Source organism: Lygodium microphyllum, chromosome 26 (genome assembly GCF_053477565.2).
Source record: "Lygodium microphyllum isolate KBCC chromosome 26, Lygodium_microphyllum_v1.1.10, whole genome shotgun sequence".
Lineage (NCBI taxonomy): Eukaryota > Viridiplantae > Streptophyta > Polypodiopsida > Schizaeales > Lygodiaceae > Lygodium > Lygodium microphyllum.
The window spans coordinates 13,622,892-13,649,329 of record NC_141160.1 but is presented as its reverse complement, the minus strand read 5'-3'; positions in this window follow the sequence as shown (position 1 = coordinate 13,649,329).

The following is a 26,438-nucleotide window of genomic DNA, read 5'->3' as shown; positions in this document are numbered from 1 at the left end:
CAAATGAGAAATATCTGGTTTCCTACCAGTATACCTCTCCTCTGGAGTAATTCCATGTATTGCTGTAGTGGGAGTCCTGTTCATTATGTAGACTGCTGTAGCAACTGCTTCAGCCCAATAAAAATCTGGCAAGTCTTTTTCATCGAGCGTGGCATGAGATACCTCTCCAATATGCCTATTTTTCCTTTCTGCAATTCCATTTTGTTGTGGGATATGACTGCATGAATATTGCTGCTTTATGCCATGCTCCTGTAGGAACCTTGAAACTCATTTGAGAGGTACTCTCCCCCTCTATCTGACCTTAGGAATTTTATCTGTAGGCCTGTTTCTTTTTCAACCATAGCTTTAAGAGTTTTGAAATGCCCAAAAACTTCACTTTTCTTTTTCATGAAATACACCCAAACTTTTCTGCTATAGTCATCAATAAAAGTGACAAAATAATGACAGCCTCTAAGAGATGCAGCTTTAGTAGTCCACACATCAGAGTGGATTAATTCTAATGGCTTTTTACTCTCTTAAACATGTCTAGGAAATGGTTTCCTTGCCTGTTTTCCAAATTGGCAGGCTTCACATACCTTATGCATTTCTGCAACCTTGAATTTAGCCAGTCCTGCAACAATATTTTGGGCCTGCATTGATTTAAGTCACTGTACATTAACATGACCAATGTGTTTATGCCAGATATCAATATCTGCAACTACACCGGTCCCATGTGCAAACATTGCTGCACTCAATTCAGACATGTCTGCATCCAACGTAATCATTCTGCCCTTCTTCTTTCCTTTTGCTATCAAGTGACCTTTATTTTTCATATCCTCAACAAAGCATCCATGAGGATTAAATCTGACATGCAAGCCCTGTTCAACCATTTAACCAACAGAAACTAGATTCTTGGTGATATTCGAGACATGAAATACATCGGACATGTATTTCTTTTTCCCATCCTGCATAGACAAAGGAATTTTTCCAATCTGCACAATAGGATGTGCAGTATCATCACCAGTCTCCACAAATCCTGGTTTTTCCATTTTCCTTGCATCCTCCATCCATTCTGCATGACCTGTCATGTGGTTTGATGCACTTGATTCAACATACCATACATCATTACTTTCTTCTGCACTTGTCACAGAATTGTTCATGTGCTGCACCATAAACAAATGCTCATTTCTGTCATCACCCTGTCTATTAGAAGACGCATAATTCCCTTGTTGCAATTTTCCATTCATGATGTCATTCTGCTTTTTATAGCAGTCTTTAGCCATATGACCCATTTTACCACAATAGTAGCATTCAACATTACTGTTTGCATTTTGGCCTCTTTGCCATCCATCACGACCTCTTTGGCTCCCCCTACCTCTAGAGTTACCACGTCCTCCTCCATAGGACTGGTTTTCTTGAGTTTGCTGCATATTCTGATTTCTACCACGGCCTCCAAATCGACCTCCTCTACCTCTTCCAGCATTTGAGTAGAAGACAGCTTCTTTTAAAGTTCCTCCTGAAGAAGATGCACCACCATTTCTTTGCTCCTCAGAAATTAGAAGAGCAATCAACTCCTCAAAATCAGGAAATCTTTCAGGAACTGAAATGGATGTCCGAAACTGTGCATAATCCTTTCCTAGACCATTCAAGGTCATAGAAACTAAATCATCATCTTCCACTGGCGACCCAATGGAAGCAAGTGCATCTACAATCTTCTTCACCTTCATGTGGTAGTCATTGATGCTCATACTTTCTCTTTGCACATTATGCAACTCTTGCTTGAGCTGCATTTTCCTGGCTTGCGTATTTGTGATATACATTTTTGACAAAGTATCCCATGTCTCCTTTGGCGTACTTGCATCCTGAATATGCACAATCATAGAGTCTAAAATACTGATAGACAGCCAATACATAACTTTCCTGGCTCTCTCATGCCATGCTTTAAATGCCTGCATTTGCTGTTGATTGGAAACATCAGGAAGAACTGGTTCTTCTTCATTTCCTGCAACAAATTCCCAATATCATTTTCCCATAAGGAAATTCATCATTCTAAACTTCCATGCTTGGAAGTTGTTCTTGTCAAGCTTTTCAGTGACAATCTGTGAAAGAGAATCAGACGCCATTACAGAACACTGCAAAAATTCTGTCACTGCAAAGAACACGGCTTCAGCCTCACAAGGGCAAATCTGCAAAACTGGCAAAAGTGGTATTTGACCACATAGTCACTTCCTAGTGACGATTTTGCATATACAGGAACCAAGGATGATTTTGTAACTCCCAATGTCTCTGCACACAAGCATACGATGCAATTTTTGTGGTAACTTTTCACCGACCTGTAGAACAGTGGTCGCACAGCATAAAACAGGGCCTTTTCGTGAGTGCTTGCAGAAAACTTTCGCCTCCAAAACAGGCCCTGAAATGGCCTCAAATCAAAAAAACAGGGTCGCCAAGGGCTAAAGGCCTCTCCTGCAGCATATATTGCCCTCTTACTTCACCACGAAGGGCGTCTCAACCTGAGACAATGCACTCTTGCAATTTTCGGTTGTGCTACCTGCAGAGATTTACTCCCAAAACAGAAAATGAAAGCAACATTGCTCCTCTTACCAGAACACCGCGAGCTTGGCTTGCTTTCTTGAGCTCCTTACCACGAACAAGGCTCTGATACCATGTCAAGATTGTGGGAGAGAAGGAAGGAGTCTCACTTGTAGCTTTCTTGCTTGCACAATGGGGGAATACACACAAAGGTGGAGGCTGAAAACAGCTTTTCTCTTCTTAGTTGTGTAAGCCAAAAAGAAGTCTAGTAGAAGGAAATAGAAGAACCCTATATATGGGTCTCAAACCAAACTCAACTAACTAAGGTGGCATACTAACTGAGCCATGAACTAGAGTATATAAGGATAGCTATCATCTAGCTATTATTCATGAGCGGTGTACCAACTGCATCTACAACTGACAAGTCGGTGACATAAATGCACAACGGTCACCCTGGCATATCACGAGTGGAGCTCGATATCTCAACAATGAGCATATTGCTTTTGTAGCAGCCATATACCTTAACACATAGAGACTACCTCAATCCCAAGAAAATACTTTAGTTCACCAAGGTCTTTGACTCTGAATTCATCCTGTAAACATGATTTAATTTTAGCAATGACCTCTTCATCATCTCCAATGATGATAAGATTGTCTACATAAACCACTAGAAATGCATATCCATGATCTGTCTTCTTCGCGAAGAGACTGTGATCTATATCACCCAATCTAAATCCATGTTGCTATAAATAACTACTAATCTAAGCATTCCATGCTCTAGGTGCGTGTTTTAGTCCATATAAATCCTTTCTCAACTTACATACATGTGTAGGAAAGTCCGGATGAACATAGCCTTCAGGCTGCTCCATATATACTTCCTCAACTAAATCACCATTCAAGAAAGCATTATTGACATCCATTTGCCATTATTTCCATCCTTTGCATGCTGCCAAAGCAATGACAGTTCTGATTGTTGCTATTTTAGCCACCGGATTGAAAGTCTCCTCATAGTCAAGGCCATATTGCTATGCATACCCTTTTGCAACCGGCCTGGCCTTATAACGTTCTAACGAACCATCTAACTTGCACTTAACCTTGTACACACATTTGTAGCCAATTGGGACTTTTCCTTCAGTCAACTCAAGCAATTCCCATGTCTCATTTTTAGCCAGGGTTGCATACTCTTCATCCATGGCAGCACACCAGTTATCATATATAGCTATCATCAAACTTTATAGGTTCTTTGTAACATGTCACACTAGCCATATATGCATAATGGCGGCATGAATAACTAGTGTGTGTAAACCTATCAACTGGTTTTTTGACTCTCTCAGATCTCCATAACTGTGGCTTACTCTAACTCTCTCATATCTTCGTAACTATGGCTTACTCTGAGCTTGCCTCTCATGAGGCGGTACATAATGACTCTACCTTGCTCTAGGTGTCATAATAGAGGAACTGCCCAACTCACTATCCAAACTGTCATTGTTAGATGACTCATAATCTACTATAAGTGGACCTGTCACATCCTCAAACATCTTTTCTTTTCCCTTATCCAATCTCCCCCTCACCGACGTATCCATGTCAGTTGATGTAGAAGTACCACTTCGCAAGCATCTTGACCAAGGACTTACTATAGGTGACCCATCACTTGTAGGACCACTCATAGATGTACTCATTGTAGGTATATTTTCAACATTACTAGTGCTGGTTGATCCATCACTAGACACTTCAATAGGATTACCATAGCATGATGCCAACTCATCAAAAACAACATCTCTGCAATCAATGTCTCATGAGTAGATGGTAAATAACATTTGTAAGCTTTCCGTTCTTGTGCATAACCAAGGAACACACTCTTGACACCCTTAGGATCCAATTTCTTCCTCTTTTCATCAGGAACATGCACATATGCAATGTTGCCAAATACCTTCAAGTGTGAAATGTCAGGCTCATGACCATACAACCTCTCATATGGAGTTACATCATGAATCCCTGCTATAGGGGTTCTATTAAACACATAGATAGCAGTCACTACTACTTCATCCCAATAACCTTTTGGCAAACTCTTCTCATTCAGCATAGCTCTTGCCAATTCTATCAATACCCTATTTTTCCTTTCTGCTACACCATTTTGCTGCAATGTATAGTTGCAAGTTAAGTGTCTTCTGATCCCATGTTTAGCAAGGTACCTATCAAAGTAATTAGAGACATATTCTCCACCTCGATCTGATCTCAGACATGAAATTTTAACTCAACTCATTTTCAACATGCTTCTTGAAGTCCTTGAATGCATCAAACACATCATCCTTATGTTTCAGTATGTAAATTGAAAATCATCAATGAAGGATGCATAGTAATGAGCACCACCAAATGAAGCATTATGAGACGAACCTTATACATCTGAATGTACCAACTGCAAGGGTCATGAGCTATTCCATACATGTCTCATAAATGGAAACCATGCTTGCTTTCCAAACTGGCATGCATCACATACGTGTCTAAAGTCATGATACTTGAACTTAGGCAGTCCAAGCACAATCTCCTTCTACTGCATAGATTTCAGCTTTTGTACATTCACATGGTGAATCGCTTATGCCATATCTCAAAATCCCATATAGCACCATAATCATGTGCAAATATGGTTGCTTTCAATTTTGGAATTGATGCATCAAGTGTAAACATTCTGCCATCTCTTTGGCCTCTCTAGCAATTAATTTTTAGCCATTACCATATTCTTCAACAAAGCATCCATCTCTATTAAATCTCACCTGCAGATTCTATTCTTCCATCTCTCCAACTGACAAAATATTCTTGGTTATTGTAGGTATATGTAGTACATCATGCAGGATCTTTTTCTTGCCATCAAGCATCAACAACGAAACAATTCCTATGTGCTGAATGTCATGTTGGGTGTCATCCCTAATACACACATAACCATGTGAACCTACAACCATCTCATCAAACCATTCTCCATGGGGTGTCATATGATTTGAAGCCCCCAAATGAATGTACCATCTCTCATCTCTATTTTTCCTAGATGCATTCTTAGACACATGTTGCATGGCAAACAATCTGTCAACCTACTCATCATGAGCACTATTAGAAGATGCATAGTGCCCATGTTGTTTGCACTTTGCCTTCATATCTCCTTGCTTCTTGTAACAATCCTTTGCAATGTGTCCATATCTGCTGAGTAATGATAGCCTTTATCTCTGTTTGACTGATCATTTGACTACCATGAACCAAATCCACCACCTCTACCATGGGGTGATCTCCCCCTGCCTCTAAAGCCGCCACATCCATGTTGGCCCTGTGTATTTGTGCCATGACAGGCATTCTGCAGATTATGTCCATAATCATTTTTAGTGTCTCCTCGACCTTGAAAAGAGCCACAACCTCCGCTACCTCTGCCACGCTTGCTAGAGTAAATAGTAGTGTCTCTGCTTTAATAGGTACTAGAACTTGTATTCAACCCAAGCTTTACTTCCTCATGCAGCAGCAAAGAAATGAGCTCATCCCAATCAGGGGATTTAGCTCTCACAGAAATAGACGTATCAAATGCTTTATACTATTTGCCAAGTCTATTCAATGTCACTGAATCATATCATCCTCAGACACTGAAGATCTAATGGTGGCAAGTCGATAGGCTATGTTCTTGATCTCTATAGTGTAGGCTTGAATGCTTCTGCCATTCCTAGACATGTTATTGAACTATTGCTTCAGTTGAATGTTTCTTGCATGTGTTACATTTCCATAATTCTTCATGAGTATGTCCCATGCATCCTTTGGAGAACTCCATCTAGTAATCTGTAAAACCATAGCATCTAATATACAAAAGAAAACTAATGTAACACCTTGCATGCTCTCTCGGTCCTTAGCTTATGAGCCCTTTTCTTATCATTTTTCAAATTCCTTTCATGCATTTTAGGTTTAGCCTCATCACTTGTACATAAGTTCTAATAACCTCTGCCAACCAAAAAATTCTTCATACAAAACTTTCATAAAGAAAATTTTTTGTTGTCCAGCTTTTCTCCCACAATTTGAGTGATATTGTCAATGCCTTGAGCATTTGCCATAGTTGCAGCTTAGGTACTCAGTGATGTATACAACTTGTAATTCTCTGACTCCTTTTCCTATAGTTTAGGACCAGTTTTCTGCTATTCATGATAGTTTTCTACAATTCAGGATAGTTTTCCTGACAACCTGCTTGCTATAAACTGTATTCCAACAATGAAAAAACACATTCAACTAAGCATAAACCAAGCTCAAATTAGTTCAAAATATTCTATGGTAGTGGCAGAACATTCCAACAATAAACTATATCCATACAAGTATCAATGTTTGTACTGTAATGCAAGTAGCAGTACCAAATACAACCAGCCCACTGCTATAAGTAGCAATATTTCCTATGTTAAAACAAGAGTATTCAGACCTCAAAACAGCCCCAAAATATCTCATTCAGTTGCCACTCTATGCAGAAGCTGATACATGTCCAACGGGTCAAAATATATTGCATGTATGTCAAGTGAAGTTGATAGGTATCCTTCCTGCAAACAATAACCAATCAATACCTTGGTATAACTAGCAACAAATCAATCCAAACTTTGGACTTTCAACACTCACAATATTCCAAAAATCATCTACCACTCAAGTGGTATGATCCAAGCATTTGTCAGTAGCAAATAAGCATCACAAATACTTCAACCCTGTATGTATATTGTTTCCAAATTTAGGACAGCAATCAGTTCACTGTTTCCAGCCTACAAATAAGCTCCAAAACTGAGCATTTAACACTCCAAAATCATGCTCAAATGCATGATAATAAGAGCATATACATTGTTAGGATGAAAGCCACATGTGCCCTAGAATCACTTGTTGTTTACTGCAGTAAACAGCCAATCTGCACAGGTCTGTGCTGAATATCTCAAAATCTGTGAGGAATTTGAAAAAACTTTCTTTTGCAAAGTTGTGGAGCACGTCGAAACGGCCAGGATCAGAGGGACTGTTTCTCCAAAAACCATTTTTGTAGCAAGATATATCTTCTACAAAAAAATGGGCTGCATGCATAGTCCCCTTTTGGTGATGTTTTCTTCAATTCTGATGTCTTGATGTCAAATGGCCACTGCTAAGCCTTCAAGCTTCAAGCATTCAAGCTCTGATACCATGTTGAAAGAGATGGCGAGAGACAGAGTGAAGCAGAAAATGAGCCTCAGCTCATTGTTGTTGTTCTTCCATTATTCTTCCATCATACTAACTGAAAGAGACATACACACATAGGTATGACTAATCAAGACTAATTGTGGTTAAGTCACTGACTACACCGACTTATTGAATGTCACACACGTGTACAGATGTATCCAGCTAATGTGGGTCACACACATAAAGATAGACTAATTGAAGAGTAACGAGAGCTTGATATTGTAGCATCTTATTCTTCTTCCTTTTTTTCATTTTCTCTTTTGTTTCCCTCTTCTTCTCCCATTGCAAGTTGGAAGGCAGAAAGAAGAAGCAAGAAGGAGAGCAACCCATGCAACAAGCTCAAACAAGACCAACATTCTCCATCAAACTCATCGAGTAAGCTCCACACTCCATCCCCATGACTGAAAATATATATTTCAAGTTTCATTTTTCTCCATGGCTAAAAAAATGGAAGAGGAGGTAGACAACAAGAGGACAAAAATGTGAGGGAAGAGAAGGAAAGGGGAGGTAGAGAAGGAGACAGTTAACTAAAAAAATGAGAGGGGAGGAGACCTTTGGGACACTCAGAGCTGTCTGCATCAACGCAGACAACTATCGAGGGTTGGATGTAGTCCCCCTTTGGAGGGAGGAGGAGGAGAGGGATAAGACAAGGAGGGGGAACCCTCAGCACCTCCCAGTTGTCTGTCCGCAAGGTGTTGTTGGTGTGATTCGGGCAGTTGTTAGTTGCGGCATTCTCTATCTCTACCACTCCCCTCTCTGCCCCTCCTCCCTAAACCGCTGCTCCAAGTTACATAATTTTTTTGGCTTTGAGGGCATTGCCCCCCTCAGAACCCCCCGGCAACAGTAGTAGGGGGGCTGATGCTCCCCCTACACCCCCCTCCATATAGAGTGGGTATAAACCGCGTGAGTCCAAGGCATGAAAAATTAAAACATTTTTAAATCGTACGCAGATCGTTCTAAAGAAATAAATGTGACATGATTTGGTTTTTATGGATTGGGAATTGACAAACACTCAGGATTTTCTACGTCAATGCAGACAGGAACAAGGGGTTGGGAGTATCCCCTCTTTGGGGCTGTGGGGGTGAAATTGTTATAAGGAGGTTCAAATGATTAACAAAATTTCATACATTTATTAACACCAAATAACAAATGACATAAAATTATGTTGTCTGCATCATAAGGTTATATGTTGGTAGAGATTAATTAATACAACATATGATTTAGTTAAGTTATCTTCATTTTTAAAATCATTTATGATTTGTTTTAGTAATTTTGAGCATGGCTAGAGGTCGACGTGGTGGTGGTAGGAGAGGTCAAAGCAAAAGGGGCCGTCCAAGTAAGTCATTTAATCACTCTTTGAAATTTTCATGTTCTATTCTTAATGGTTAAGCAACTCTTTTAATGTTCCATATAAATGGTATATTCTATTTTCAAATTCTTTTTGTAGATACTCCAATTACAAGGTTAAGATCCGGTCTATGCAATAGAATAGAAAGTATTAATCAAGAAGCATCCTCCCGTGCATTTTCTAAATCTCCAAATAACAAGGGTGTAAAACCAAGGAAAAAATGTCCTTTCATTGATGATGAAGTGTTTGAGAATAGCATGGATGAAGCGAGCAATGACATTCATGCTCATCCTATGAGCACCCACACTATCACCACAGAGTGTGGTGAAACAACACAAGGGAGGTCTTTAGATTTGCAAACTGTACATGAGGAAAATGAAGAGGTGAATGAGGATGTTGCTAATGAAGAAAAGAATGAGGTGAGTGAGCATGATAGACGCATTGGAGAGAATATCAAGTTTAGGCTTATGTCAGATGTGTTGACCTCATTTTTTGTAAGAAGGTCTATTTCTCCTCCTCCTATCCCTTTGTGTAGACTTGTGCCCTATAAGGCTATAAGGCTTGCATCTAGTTTTTGCTACATGGTTGATTTCATCTTTCAATAATGCTTCATATATGAAAACAATGGGAAATTTTTTTGTTTCTTTGGGAAGGCCCATTGGTGAGCTAATGGATGTATCTCCCCAAAATTTGGAAGAATGGGGGACCTCTTTGGAGAGAAATTAACCAAAGATTTGAAGATGAATTAATTGACGAGTGGGCTGATGTTACCATGTTTCCCACAGCACAGAGGAGCGAAAAATGGAAAAATGAAAATAGCAAAAAAAGCGCATGATAAAAGCAGAAAAAGGTGCCTTGACCAGTAACCAGACCCTAAAAATTTTAAATGTTCGGGCACGACCCTCAGAAAGTCTCAGTATCGCCCCAAGACAACAAAAGAGTAAAAGACGCACCATTAAAATGTGGAAGCGCTCCCGAATCCTTGTAAAAGAGCGCCAGGCTCGCTCCTGTGCAAAGTGTACGCATTAGTTGGGAATAGGATAAATTAGAATGGTGGGAAATGGGAAAAAGGGCCTAGGCTACGGCCGGCCATGTAAAAAAGGGAAAAGGGGATGACTGCCCAAAAAGGATTTAGGGCTTTGTATATAAAGTTGAAAAGTGAATGAGAAGATTATTCTTTTGGTGTGTGGAAAAAAGAGTCTTCTTCTTCCTCTCTTCTTCTCTCCTTCTTGCTTGTGTGTGCTCTTGAGAGAGGGAGTGTGAGAGTGTGAGGGAGTGAGAGTGTGGGAGTGAGGGATCGAGTGGGTGAAGCTCTTCACCATCTCCCCCTCTCTTCTTCTCTTCTCTTCTTTTCTCTTCTCTTGCATGCACGGCTATGGAGGATGGAACTTGGAGATGGAGGAGGATTGAGGATGCTTGAGCTAGCATCAAGAATCATGGAGGTACCGGAGTGCAAGAGAGAGGAGGGTACTCGATCAAGCATCAAGGTAAGCTCACTACACTCATAGGATTGACGGTGCGTCAGCTAGGTGAGAGATAGCCATTAGAGCTCGCTTGGAATGCTTGAACAATAAGTGGTCCGTGGGTCTTGGCGGTTGAGCGAAAGCTCCCACATTTTGGTTCCATTGTCGGGACTAATGGATTCAAGCTTGAGCACTTGCGCGCCTCATATCGAGCATCGAAGTAGGGGCTGCATCCCCGAAATGAAGCTTGGGATAGGTAGGAAGTTTGGGTGTTTTTGATCTTCAAAACAAGTAAGTATTTTGGAATATTTTGGTTGTTTGATGATTGGAAAACATGGAGAAATTTGTTCAGTTTTTTGCTTTCGATTCGTGTTGCGTTTAGAGTAGGCTAACATTAGGAAATTGCACCTGAGAGGCATAGGGTTTGTTGCTATATAACAGGGAGAAAATCGGGAAAAACGAGTAAGAAATGGGGGAAACACTCATTTGAATGTGTAAGAATCACAAGGAGAGTGATCAATAACATCCGGGTAATGTCTAGCAAGGGTATAAGTTCTTGGAGGGCAAGGAAATCCTCATTTGCAACCAGCTGAGAGTGAGTGAGAGAGAGAGAGAGAGAGAGAGAGAGAGAGAGAGAGAGAGAGAGAGCTTGGGTGACCCATTCCGATCGATCAGTGCAAGGAGTTACGTTGCCATCGGCGATCCCCAAGTATATAGATCTCTTCCCCATCACTCCAGCATCGTTCCTGTTGAATCTTGTAGCCTACAATAATCAAAACCATAAGATTCTGGACGATTTCATGATCGAAAGTGCGTTGGGTCGGCGGAATCAGACACCCGATTCAGTGTCCAATTCTCAGAATCGGACATCCGATTCTCAGAATCAGACGTTCGGACAACCATTCGATCAGACCAACCCGTCCGATTTTGGAAATTGGACCACTCGGACACTCAGACACTTGGACACTTAGACCAACCCCGTCCGATCGGACGCTTCGTCCGATCGAGAAAATCAGACCCACCCCTGTCCGATTCATAGAATTGGACCCACGGATTAGGACACGTCAACAATCGGACCACCCACCTGGTCCGATTGGACCACTTGTCCGATTTTCAAAAATCCGACACTTGACCATCTGTCCGATTCTGAGAATCAGACAGCTCAAACTCAGACCCACATGGTCTGATTCCTAGAATCGGACCACTGGTAAATCGGACCACTGGTAAATCAGACGTCTGATTTTCAGAATCGGACACACCCTTAGGTTTTTTTTTTAAAGAAGAAGAAGAAGAAAACATCAAAAATTGACTCCCACAACCGACTGGAAGCGCAACCCGCTCCAGGACGACATAGTGAATGCCTTGTAGGCAATTCCCGACGTAGGAGTCACGACCAAGGGACAGGGGGACAGTGCTGGAGCACTCCCCAATGACCAAACACATTGAGAACGGAAATCCAATCGTAGGACCTGTGATCAACCCCCTAGTGAACAGCAATAAGCAACGCAGACCCCAGAATCCGCTAGATCGGCTAGGACTTGAGCAACGAAGCTTATCAAGCCAAGACGAGGCAAGAGGGCGTAAGCATATAGGGATTGGTTACCGCACTCACATTGAATTCCGCACTTGAAGTACACATAAGAAAGCTGAAAACCTGATTGACCACAAGTGCACGAGAAACGACACACACTGAGTGAACATAAATTGTGGTTTGTATGCAGTAACCAAAGGAACTCACTCGGATACACCACTCAAGGAACCCACCAATAGGAGAGGACCCAAGACATAGACAACCCATCAAAGCACAGAATAGGACCAAGCAAGGAGCGCCAACAATGAGGATCTGTCAAGTCTATTCAACCTGATCAACAACGTAGTGGAGCGCGAGAACTCGACCATGACGGAAGAGAGCTCAGACCATCGGTCTAATGAGAAGCTTGATTTGAACGTATTCCCAGATTCTATTCAGCAGCAGCTGGTGAGCAGTTACGATGCACACGCCCGGTACAAGCACCGCGGTAGGACAGCGGACGCAATCATTGCAGATCTAGAGGAGGAGAGAAGGCTAGCCCGCAAGGCATTGTTGGGCATAACCGAGTACAATAGGGATCAGCATGCTAGGAGCCAAAGGCAAAGCATGGAGCGAGTGCTGAACTTGGCTGGCCGAAACCAAACAGACCATGAGAGAGCACTAGAGGGAGACTTGACATTGAGCGAGCTTCTCATGAAACGGCTGCTCGATAATACAGCAGTAGATTAGAGTGCCACCGCACTAGCGACGTCACTGCTCGCAGGATTAGGGGTGAACCAAGGCTCAAAGAGCCAGGCCAAAATACCGATTGTTGCTAAGCAACTCGATAAGTACCAATCTCATGACGACCTATATGGCTTTGTTGAGATGTTTGAGCAAGTCTGCGAAGCCAACGGCCTCAACGACCAAACTCAACGCTCGCAAGCATTCGGGCTTTGCCTAGGTGACAAGGGTAGGACGTGGTATACGAACCTAGATGCTGTAGAGTGAGCCAACTTCAATGACCTCAAGGATCTCTTCGTTAAGAGATTCGCCGAGCCCGGATACTCCAATAACCTGGTAGTACGCTTGATGAACATCAAGCAGAAGGAGAAGGAGGACATCCGCGACTATGTGACCCATGTGAGGAGCCTCTTCAGGAGAATCCCTCTGGGCGAGCGACCGACTGAAAGAGTAGTTTTGACTATATTCATCAGCGAAATTCGAGACGAGGAGTTATATAAGGCTTTGGTAGGCAATTCAAGCTTGCAGTGGGATACTGTAGCTAGAGTGTTTGAGGAAGCCATCAGAGTCGATGATCAGCTGAAAGAGCGGAGCTCCAGGAGCTCAAATCTAGAGGAGACCAACTCGCAAAGCTTAAAGAGAACGTCAGCCTCTAGTGAGTGGTCAATCCCATCATCCCAAGATAAGGGGAAGGCCACCGAGATAGACCAGGGCTTGGCTGAGGTCAAGATGGAATTAGCCAAGTTGCAAGACATGTTGAGACGACCAACGCGCCTGCAAGTCCAATGTGTGTACTGTGGCGGAAACCACTTGCCGGTCGAGTGTCAAGACCCTAGGTCAAGACCTTGTGCTAGCTGCGGTAGGTTCGCGGCCATGATGTCGCGCATTGTAGATTACCAAGGAGACTTCCATTCTCGCAACCCTACGGCTAGTCTTATCTAGCGAATAGGCCGCAGCCATTCTTCGGAAGGGGAGCCCCATCGGCTCTTCCCATGCCTAATGATATGAAACCAGCCATCCCTAGAATGGACATCAACCCTACCGGCATTCCTAGACCGCTTGGTCCTTACATGACCCACCCACCGAGCGATGCTCCACTACACTACGTGGAGGAGCCGAATGATGAAGAGACCTACATATACCCTTACGTCTCGCACAACGACGAGGGCAATGTGGTCCTCATGGATTATCGACCTATGCCGGTGATGGCATTAGGAAGGGGACGAGGTAGGGGCCTAGGAGGGTAGATACAGGATCTAATCACCTATTGGACTTGCGGTCACCCTGGCCATGTCTCATCACGCTGCCCTGAAAGAGAGTAGCAAAACAGAGATAAGGTTGACCAAAGGTGCGTAAAGTGCGGAATCACCCATCTTTCCGTAGATTGCCCAAAGCAAAATCCGTCCTCTAGCTCAGCCAACTTGCCATGTATCCCATTGGGGCTATTTGGTGTCAAAAACCTCGATGGGGAGGCCACACCCATTCCACTGCGGGTCATGACCAAAGCCCAAATGAAGTAGGCCGGCATCTCTCTGCCAGGACCTAGCAACCTTGTCGCAGCCTCGATAGGGAAGAAAAGCCGCAAGAGGAAAGAAGAAGAGATCGGAAGCTAAAGTCGCACTAAAAACCAAGAGTGCTACGACTCTACCTGCTGGAAAGAAGGTTTCAGATGTAGAGGCAGAGGCTTCAGCCCCTAAGACGGCCGAAAAAGGAAGCGCTAAGGTAGGGGAATACCCGCATCCAAAGCGACAGTTAGAGGCCATAGAAAAGGTGAAGGAATGGGTGAAGGAGGCTCAAGAGCACCTCAAAGACACTGAGCCCATCGTAGAGAACGAGATCGATGACCTCTCCAGTGTAAGCATGCCAATATCACCGCCTCAACCTAAGTTGGCAGAAGCAACCGGGCCATAAGAAGTGCTGCTAAGACCAAGCCTTGACACGAGAGAGCCTCAAATCAGTTGCGCCCATTGGCCCAGACAATCTAGGTTTGGGGAGGGACGAGTAACCAACGATCTCTTGACCACGCTGGTGACTACCCCTGTAACACTTAGCCTGGGAGATCTGCTTAAGCAGCATCCTACCCTATGGCAAGATCTTAAGCAGTGGGTCGAAGGGTCACAAGAGTAGGTCACGGCAGACCCTCAAGACCATGATGCAGAAACGCAATTACCAAGTTTGACGCTGCACTCCTTGCCTAAATCCTTGCACGTCAATGCCTTTTGGGAAGGCTCTCAGATGCACGCGGTCTTACTGGTCCTAGCCCTAGGTAATACAACAAGAAAGGGAATCGTGGACATGGGAGATGGGGTTAGTGTGCTTAGCCACACAGTGCTCCAGACTTGGGGAAACCCGCCTGTCAAAACTGCTAGGTTTAATGTCACGTTAGCAAAAGGTATGAGAGTGAAGCCATTTGGGGTACTTAAGAATTGGCCAGTGAAGATCGCAGGTTTCCAGTTCTCTGTTGACTTTATAGTCATGAAGGGAGTGGACTACAATATCCTATTAGGCCGACCCTAGATGCGCAACGCTAGAGTCATCGAAGATTGGGGTAACGGCTTGATCTTCCTTGGTAATACAACGAATGCCGTGAGAATAGAGATGGACACTTGGAAGACCTCACCAGTCAACCTAGATGCTATCTCTGCTATGCTCAAGGGGAACACTCAGGTCAAGAAGCCCTATGGGTCCTTGACCAAGTATATCCCATGCCCAGAGGATGAGCGGGATTGGATGCACATTCTTGCTACAATCGACCTGCATTCTCAGATCATGAGGCATATGAGCAAGCCATCAAAATGATCGACAAGTCTAACGAAGCACTCTCTACACCAGTCTGCATGATGGCAGGAAGCCTCCGTGGAAAGCCTAAGCATGTCACCTTCCACGTACCATCCAACAAAAGGGAACTCTAGGGGGTACTAGAATACCTAACAAGCCAGCTAGCTGGCAATCCAACTACAAATTTCAAACCACTCTAGGATCTCTTAGAGGAATCCAAGTGACAATGGACCAGGGTGCACGATTTAAACCTCATGTATAACTGGGCCCTAGTTCCTGACCAATGACACGAGGCATACCAAACCCTAGGAGACGGTAAGCAGTCGGATGACAAAGATTCTAGCGACAAATACGAAGACTGCCAATCCTTCAGTGATGAGAGTGAGGGTGAAGTAGATACCATAGAATATGACACTGAAGGACGAGAAATTGAGTAGATACGAGCATATGCCAAGCCACAGAAAAGGCAGACCCTTAGAGTAGAGTGAGGAGTCATGCGCATGGAATGTGATCGTGCTTAGTTGGAATGCATATGAGCCATAGACCTTGAGCAAGCAGGCCTAGCCCAGCCAGGAACGACATCAATACTTAGGACCGGATCACCATCTGAACTGTGGCCACCAGGGGAGACCACCTCTTCTAGCAAAGATGGAGGGTTTGACTCTGAATCAGAAGTTAATTCGGATAGTGATCCAGAGATCCCTAGGCCGCCCACGACCAGACATACCAAGGGGGACCTACCTGTCCACCTGAGGCGTAGACGGTTAAGGCAAGAAAAGGCAAAGCAACCCAGGGATACACGAATGGAAGAACAGTGAAAGCCGTAGGACCTCCCTAAATGCTTCACAAAATTCAAAAAAGGGGATAGGGTAGTAGTTCTGTTAGGTGCCAAACATCAAGGGCAGACGAGCAAACCAATCGAGGGACCAGCCAAAGTCAAGGAGGTAGACTTAGCCCAGGAAGGGGAAACACCCTGACCAGTGTTCATTGCCAACAACTTGACTAGTAAAGAAGAAACGAATCTTGTCGCTCTCTTGCGAGAGTATATAGATGTGTTTCCCTAGTCCTTAGAAGAGCTACAAGGGGTAGATCCGAGTGTTGTGACTCACAACATACCCATGACGTCGCGGACGCAATGCCGGTCAAGTAGTGACCGTACCCTATGAATCCAAAACATGCTCATGCTGTCAAAGAGGAAATTGACAAGCTGATGAGAGCTGGATTCATTTACAAAATTGAGCACACAGACTGGGTATCACCCATAGTCATTGTGATGAAGAAGAACGGAAAAATCCGAGTGTGCATCAATTACAAGAAGGTGAACGCTGCTACAAAGAGAGACAACTATCCATTGTCGTACACCGAGCACATGCTTGAGAGGGTGGCAGGCAAGGAAGCCTACAATGTTTTGGATGGCTTCTCAAGGTACAACCAGGTGCAAGTGCATCCTACGGACAGCAAGCACAAGACCGCCTTTGCCATTGAATGGGGAATCTTTGCATACATAGTCATGCCCTTCGGGTTGACCAATGCCCCCGCCACTTTTCAACGTCTTATGTGCACCATCTTTAAGGACATGATTTGCAAGGAGTTAGAGGTCTTTGTCGACGACCTATGTGTCCATTTGACCTGGATCGAACACTTAGACAAACTTCACGTAGTCTTTGAACGGTGTCGCTTATATCGTCTCTCCTTGAACCCCTTGAAGTGCCAGTTTTGGGTAAAGCACGGATGCATCTTAGGACACGTGGTGTCTAAGAATGGCATTGCCACTGACTTCTCAAAGGTCAGGGTTATTGTTGACCTTACACCCCCAATTAATTACAAGGGAGTTCAATGCTTCTTAGGCCATAGAGGATACTATCGGTGGTTTGTACTAAACTACGCACTGATCACCAGACCATTGTACAAGCTGCTGATTGTCTTCGAGTGGACCGAGGCATGCCAACGAGCGTACGAAGAATTGAAAAAGGCTCTAACAACATCACCAATTCTACGAGCCCCAAATTGGACCATTACCTTCCACGTGCACATCGATGCTTCTAACTTTGCCGTGAGGGCAGTGTTGTGCCAACCTAGTGAGCACAACTTAGATTATCCAGTGAGCTTTGCTAGCAGACAACTCACTGAGATGGAGATGAACTACTCGACAACAAAAAGGGAGGCATTAGCCATGGTGTTCACTGTAAAGAAATTCCGGCATTATCTATTGGCCACACCCTTCATCTTTTTCGTGGACCATCAAGCCCTGCTCTATTTAGTAAACAAACCTTGTGCTACAGGGCACATAGCTCGATGGCTCCTCCTACTTCTAGAGTTTGATTTCTCCGTGGTAGTACGAAAGGAAAAACAACATTACATGGCTGATCACATGTCACACATACCCACAGGAGAAGCTGTTGGACAAGGCATCGTTGACGAGTTACCCAATGCCCACCTATTCCACCTATCCAGCAAGAGAGACTTATTTAAGGTTGATCTAACGCCATATTGGACGGACGACATAGTCCAAGTGCTCGAGCACGGACTACCTGAGTGACCAATAGAAAAAGCCCGACTTAGGCGCTTGATCCTGAAAATCCAGCCCTATCAGCTGATTGCAGGCCAACTCTATAGGCTAGGGCAAGACGGATTGCTGTATAGATGCGTGTGTGAGCATGAGATGCACGATGTGCTCTCAGAGGCACACAATGGCATCACGGGAGGACACTTTAGTGGAGACACGACAGCATGGAAGATACTGCAGTCTCAACTATGGTGGCCCACACTTTTCCACGATGCCAAGCGGTTTGTCAAGCATTGTGACGAGTGCCAACGGACAAAAGTCCCGATTTGTAAAGATCAAATGGAGTTGACCCCAAGTATTGCTCGCCAATCCTTCAAAAAATGGGGAATCGACTTCATAGGGCCCATCAATCCTGCGGCGCAGTACTCACAGGCCAAGTACATTGTTGTGGCCACGGATTACCTCAAAAAATGGGCAGAGGCAAGAGTTCTTATGGGAGCAAGTGATCTCGCGCTTCAGCTGCCCCATCAAACTGGTTAACGACCAAGGCACACACTTCATCAATGAAGTGATAGCACATCTCCTATCCACCTTTCTCATTATTCATCGCAAATCCTCACCATAATACCCTCATGCAAATGGCCAGGCAGAATCAACTAAGAAGATTCTTATCAATGTCCTGACTAAAGTAATCTCAGCCTCACGCAGCGACTGGGACAACAAGCTGATGGCAGCCTTGTGGGCCTACCGCACAGCTTATAAAAAGGCTATCGGCCAAACCCCCTTTAGACTGACCTATGGAACTGAGGCAATTCTACCATTAGAATTCTTCATTTCTAGCCTGAGAATAGCACTTCAAGAACGATTGGAAGGGAAGGATGCATGGACGCAACGCCTGGTCGATCTTGAACGCCTATCAGAGACTCGTCTTCTAGCTACCCACGTGCTTATCTGTGAGAAAGCCTGATGCAAGAGCTGGTTTGACAAGCATGTCAAGCAGCGCGAGTTTGAATAGGGTGACTTAGTGCTCCTTTACTCAGTTAAGGGGCATAAGAAAAAAATGAAATTCAGAGGTCTCGAACCCTTCAAGGTTTGTGCGATCAGCCGAACCGGCAATGTTGAGCTTGAGACACTAGACGGTGAGGGAATAGGCTTCTTCAATGGCAGTCGTGTCAAGAAGTACTACCCTCCCACACATCCTTTGCATGAGCCACCATTATTAGAACCGCCGTACGAGTAGCTACAATCACTGAAATCAACGAAGAGGAGGAGGAAGCCGTAGAACCCGCTTACCTCCATATCACGATCACTGCCAAGCAAACATGCGCTTTCAACGCCTTGATCGATGAGGGAGTAGACTTTAATGTCTTAACCCACCATCATTGGATCCAACTTGGAAAACCACTACTCCAACCCACAACTACCAAATTAAACCCATACGGGGCCCAATCATGCGCACTTCTCGGCAAGTGCAAAGTCACTGTTTCTATCAAGTATGAGACTGTTCCAATGTTTTTTTACGTATTGCCAAGTGCTACAGACGCAGGCACGGAGTCACTGCTGGGGCGAACCTTCAAAAAGCAGACTCACTGCAATGTTGATTATGAGTCGTAGCGCATGCACCTAGCAATAGGCAACATGCGCATTGTCACAGCTTTCAGCAAGGGCTGCGCGACACCATCACCGTCCGCAAAGCCACCGGTAGAAACATCCGTAGGCAAGACTAAGGAGGGGGTAGTGCGTGGTTGCCACTCCCCAACTTCCATAAACTGCAACCCGCAGCAGCCAAAGCTAAGGCCCAACAGCCTCGCTTTCAATGGGTGCCTAAACAGCCGCAACAACCACCTAGGAGTCGACGCTCCTATCCTCATAAGACCCAGAACTCTAAACCTAGGAGGCCAAGACGTAATCACAGAAAGCGCTGCATGATCAAGCAAAGATGGGTCCCTAAAGCCTTCTTGTATGCGCAAGGCTACTACGAGGGAAATACCTGGCTGTGGATCCCTAAGGCCCCCACGGCCAGAGGCACTATTCATATGCCACCCTCAAGCTTGATCAGCCCACATCCCATAACACCTCAAAACCATAAGCCGCAGTGCTCTCCAGAGCCCCAGCCATTCGACTCATCTACGCTTTGGCCCAAGAGAGTCGCACAAGCCTATCGGCCCAAGCAACAGCCACCATCATAGGAGGCATCATCCGACCAAGTCAATCCGACTCCCCAAAGCAAACCTAAATGCAGCAGTCCATCTGTTGTGGCTGACCCTAATCCACCCATATTCCAAACGGCCCAACTGCAAGCTCAAGGAAACTCCCAACCGCAAACACCCTCCTATGAATGAAAATCCTTTCTAGTGCTAGCTACTGACCTCGCTGAGGACACCAGGGAGGACGTGGTGGAATGCATTAAACGACTCGATGCCACCTTCGTGTCGCTAGCCCTCAGCTATGACCTCTTGGACTTAGGTCTATTAGAAGAACCCTTTGCAACGGAAGTGCGCAATATGCCTTGCTCTTGGGAGACTTTTGAATTCTCATTTGCAAAATCTTCTCGCTCTACTGCTGAGTTTCTCAATAGCGAGATCTCCAAAGAGCAAGCCATTAAACAACATCTCATCGCATCCTACGATCAGCAAACCACTTCTGCTATCACTGATCAGGAAATCACCGAGTTATCCAAGCTCGCTGATACTAACTCCATGTTTTTGAAGCATTGGTACACTCTTAGGCTGCAATGGAAAGTTGAGGGGTGCCGCATAATGACCAACGCTGAGCAATGCCGCACAATCAAAACAGCAGAGTACGACCCCACCTACGTTGCACCAACCTCGTATCGAGTATTAACCACTCTTCATGGCCGACCCATGAAAGAGCACATCAAGGGGCATCCCTACCTTGACTGCCTCTTAACAAAGGAAGAGCTCCACATTGCAAGTCGGGTCGATTCTGGCGATCTCCTAACCGATGTTCTGACATACATCACGCATGTGGGTATCCGTCCATTCGAATTAGACCGTGAAGCTCAACTAGAGTACAACCCCAACTTCTATGCTTGGCTCCTGCGCAAATAGACTGATGCTCTTTATGCTGAACGCCCTTGTCCTCTCAACCTCCAATCCTGGGAAGGATTCTTCTCGTTCCAAAGGGGGAGGGGGTAAGGTGGAATTTGAAAAGTGAACCAAGTATGAAATGTCAATAAAATTTGAAATGCAATGGTGAAATGTAATGGTAAAAGTCTAAAAAGAAAAGTTAAGGCTATACTCAAAATATTTCAAATCAATAAAATCTGTTACGCTTTTCTTCTTTCAGCAAGTTACTTGTAAAAAAGCACTAATGGTGGAAATGGCTGAACTTGCAGGCATTGATCATGGCAAGCCAGGACAAGGCTGGCAAGCTCCCCTTCTCCGAGGAGGAGCAAGCGAAGTACAGCCTCACAGTGGAAAATAGAGCCTTTAACTAGTTGAAGTTCTGTCACATCTTCAACCTTGAAGACGTGACCATCGAAGAGCCAGCAATGCGTCAGATTATAGACCAGTGCCATCTATAGAAATACCTAGACACAGTGGGCCAGAGGGTGGACTACACCCAGTGCGCCGACTTTTTGCGCACCTTTAAGAGAAACAGAGGCACCATCACGGTAAGCGATAATGAAGCCACCCTCAAGTACAAATCGAGCTGACCCCGGAGTTGGTGGAAAGGGCACTAGGGCTGCCAAATAAGGTGGAAAGAAAGCCGAAGAGGGACGTCTACGCCATGTTGGGAATGGACAAGGTGAAGGTCCCCATACGAACGATGAGATTAGCTTGGCAGACATCCCAAACCCAGACATCTAGCTGCAATCAAAAATGGTACATGCTTTGTTCTTGAGCCAGAGGTACAATAGCATAATGAGCCGGATCAACGTGCCTTTGCTCGACAACATTGCGGCACAATCACTGGATGAGGTAAACTTGAATGGGTTTGTGAGGAGAACCATAGAGGCTTCGGCTAAGGCCCTAGCAACAGGAGGAAGAACCGCTGGAGGAGAATCCCCATCATCCCGATCAACACGCAAGGCATCATCCTCCAAAGCCTCAACCATAGGGTTTGGAGGCGTCCTTACTGCCATAATCCAAGAAGCACTAGGGCAAGGACGGGAAGAAGAAGATAAGAAGGGAGGCGAAGAAGGAAGTGATAAGTCACCGTCACAATCCCCACCTCACATAGAAGAGCAGCGTAGGTCTTCAAATGAAATGGAGACTGACGAAGACGAAGAGGGAGAGTCCTAGGGCAGCCCACAGAGGCACGCAAAACAAAGAACGAAAGCCATGCATGGAAAGAGGGAAGGGGAGTGCAAGAAAAAAGAAAAGGAAGATTTGGAGAGTGCTCAAAGGGAGTCGCTCAGGGATGAGAAGGAGAGAAAAAAGAAAACTGAAGAGGAGTTGAAAGGAAAGGAAGAGGAAGAAATAGCGTTGGCCACCCGTCGCTCCATTGAGGAGCAACACAAAAGAGACGAGGAAGGCGCAAAGAGCCCGCACAAAATAGAAGCACCTGGTTCTAGTACCAGTGTGCCGGAAATCGCACCCCCGCCCCCAGCAGAAGGAAAAGGCAGAGAACCGATGACGCCAACTCCCTCTCTCTTCGTACCTTCTACGCCAACCACTCTCATCATGACAACGCCCACTACCACCGCCACCCAAGGCCCCACTCCAAAAGTCGATGAGAGCAACATGGTCACTTGGCTGCAGTTCCTGGTGGAAAGGGAGTTGGCAAGAGAAGCGGGCGTGGCCACCCCAGCGTCAGGAGTGAAGAGGGCAGCCACGGCTGATATGGAGCCAATGCTAGAGCTTAAAAGACAAAAAATAGAAGCTGTTGTCACCACTGCCACCATGTCCCATCCACCATCTCTAGCAGGCCAATACGATGAATACGTTAAGGAGCTGCTCTTGCAGCTAGAAAAGGCCAAGGAAGAAAAGAGAACAGCCATGGAGGAGCTGGCAACAGAGCGAGAATCACGAGCCGCTCTCCAGCTCTGGAGAAAACAAAGTAGATAGCAAAATATCAAAGGAAGATTGCTGTGCTAAAGGAAGAAGCCAGCAATAAAGATGCAGAAGAATCAAAAGCCCTGAAGGAACGTGATGCTGCTTGGGAGGGAAGAAGAAAAATCTTAATGGATCGCCTCAACGGAGAGAGGGAGGCCAATGCTCACTTGCAGCGCAAGAATGACCAGCTCATTGTAGTCAACCTGGAGGCACAAAACCAGCTTGAGAAGATCAGACAGGATGTTGAGATATCGAGCTCCACTTGTGATACGCCAGGGTGACCGTTGTGTATTTATGTCACCGACTTGTCAGTTGCAGATGCGGTTGGTACACCGCCCCTGAATAATAGCTACATGATAGCTATCCTTATCTACTCTAGTTCGTGGCTCAGTTAGTCTGCCACCTTAGTTAGTTGAGTTTGGTTTGAGACCCATATCTAGGGTTCTTCTATTTCTTTGTACTAGAGTTCTTTTGGCTTACACAACTAAGAAGAGGAAAACTGTTTTCAACCTCCATCCTTGTGTGTCTTCCCCCATTGTGCAAGCAAGAAAGCTTCAAGCGAGACTCCTTCCTTCTCTCCCACAATCTTGACATGGTATCAGAGCCTTGTTCGTGGTAAGGAGCTCAAGAAAGCAAGCCAAGCTCGCGGTGGTCTGGTAAGAGGAGCAGTGTTGCTTTCATTTTCTGTTTTGGGAGCAGATCTCTGCAGGTAGCACAGCCGGAAATTGCAGGAGTGCATTGTCTCAGGTTGAGACGCCCTTCGCGGTGAAGCAAGAGGGCAGTATATGCTGCGGGACAGGGCTTTAGCCCTTGGCGACCTTGTTTTTTTGATTTGAGGCCATTTCAGGGCCTGTTTTGCAGACGGAAGTTTTCTGCACGCACTCAGGAAAAGGCTCAGTTTTATGCTGTGCAGCCACTGTTCTACAGGTCGGTGAAAAGTTACTGTAGAAATTGCATCGTATGCTTGTGCGCAGAGACATTGGGAGTTTTAGAATCATCCGTGGTTCCTGTTTATGCAAAATCGTCACTAGGAAGTGACTGTGTGGTCAAATACCACTTTCGCCAGTTTTGCAGATTTGCCCTTGTGAGGGTGAAGCTGTGTTTTTTGCAGTGACAGAATTTCTTGCAGTATTCTGTAATGGCGTCTGATTCTCTTTCACAGATTGTCACTGAAAAGCTTGACAAGAACAACTTCCAGGCATGGAAGTTTAGAATGACGAATTTCCTTATGGGAAAAGGATATTGGGAATTTGTTGCAGGAAATGAAGAAGAACCAGGTCTTCCTGATGTTCCCAATCAACAACAAATGCAGGCATTTAAAACATGGCATGAGAGAGCCAGGAAAGTTATGTACTGGCTGTCTATCAGCATTTCAGACTCTATGATTGTGCATATTCAGGATGCAAGTACGCCAAAGGAGGCATGGGATACTTTGTCAAAAATGTATAGCACAAATACGCAAGCCAGGAAAATGCAGCTCAAGCAAGAGTTGCACAATGTGCAAAGAGAAAATATGAGCATCAACGACTACCACATGAAGGTGAAGAAGATTGCAGATGCACTTGCTTCCATTGGGTCGCCAGTGGAAGATGATGATTTAGTTTCTGTGACCTTGAATGGTCTAGGAAAGGATTATGCACAATTTCGGACATCCATTTCAGTTCGTGAAAGATTTCCTGATTTTGAGGAGTTGATTGCTCTTCTAATTTCTGAGGAACAGAGAAATGGTGGTGCATCTTCTTCAGGAGGAACTTCAAAAGAAGCTGTCTTCTACTCAAATGCTGGAAGAGTAGAGGCAGAGGTAGAGGAGGCCGATTTGGAGGCCGTGGCAGAAATCAGAATATGCAGCAGACTCAAGAAAACCAGTCCTATGGAGGAGGACGTGGTAACTCTAGAGGCAGGGGGAGCCAAAGAGGTCATGGTGGATGGCAAAGAGGCCAAAATGCAAACAGTAATGTTGAATGCTACTACTGTGGTAAAATGGGTCATATGGCTAAAGACTGCTATAAAAAGCAGAATGACATCATGAATGGAAAACTGCAACAAGGGAATTATGCATCTTCTAGTAGACAGGGTGATGACAGAAATGAGCACTTGTTTATGGTGCAGCACATGAACAATTCTATGACAAGTGCAGAAGAAAGCAATGATGTATGGTATGTTGACTCAGGTGCATCAAACCACATGACAGGTCATGCAGAATGAATGGAGGATGCAAGGAAAATGGAAAAACCAGGATTTGTGGAGACCGGTGATGATACTGCACATCCTATTGTGCAGATTGGAAAAATTCCCTTGTCTATGCAGGATGGGAAAAAGAAATACCTGTCCGATGTATTTCATGTCCCGAATATCACCAAGAATCTGGTTTCTGTTGGTCAAATGGTTGAACAGGGCTTGCAGGTCAGATTTAATCCTCATGGATGCTTTGTTGAGGATATGAAAAATAAAGGTCGCTTGATAGCAAAAGGAAAGAAGAAGGGCAGAATGTTTACATTGGATGCAGACATGCCTGAATTGAGTGCAGCAATGTTTGCACATGGGACCGGTGTAGTTGCAGATATTGATATCTGGCATAAACGCATTGGTCATGTTAATGTACAGTGACTTAAATCAATGCAGGCCCAAAATATTGTTGCAGGTTTGCCAAAATTCAAGGTTGCAGAAATGCATAAGGTATGTGAAGCCTGTCAGTTTGGAAAACAGGCAAGGAAACCATTTCCTAGACATGTTCAAGAGAGTGAGAAGCCATTGGAATTAATCCACTCTGATGTGTGGACAACTAAAGCTGCATCTCTTGGAGGCTGTCATTATTTTGTCAGTTTTATTGATGACTATAGCAGAAAAGTTTGGGTGTATTTTATGAAAAAGAAAAGTGAAGTTTTTGGGCATTTCAAAACTCTTAAAGCGATGGTTGAAAAAGAAACAGGTCTGTAGATAAAATGCCTAAGGTCAGATGGAGGGGGAGAGTACCTCTCAAATGAGTTTGCAAGGTTCCTGCAGGAGCATGGCATAAAGCAGCAATATTCATGCAGTCATACCCCACAACAAAATGGAATTGCAGAAAGAAAAAACAGGCATATTGGAGAGGTATCTCGTGCCATGCTAAATGAAAAAGACTTGCCAGATTTTTATTGGGCTGAAGCAGTTGCTACAGCAGTCTACATAATGAACAGGACACCCACTGCAGCAATACATGGAATGACTCCAGAGGAGAGGTATACTGGTAGGAAACCAGATATTTCTCATTTGAAAATTTTTGGTTGCATTGCCTATGTACATGTGCCAGATGAGCTGAGATCCAAGCTGGATCCAAAAGCTGAGAAGTGCATCTTTATTGGTTACTCTCTGCAGC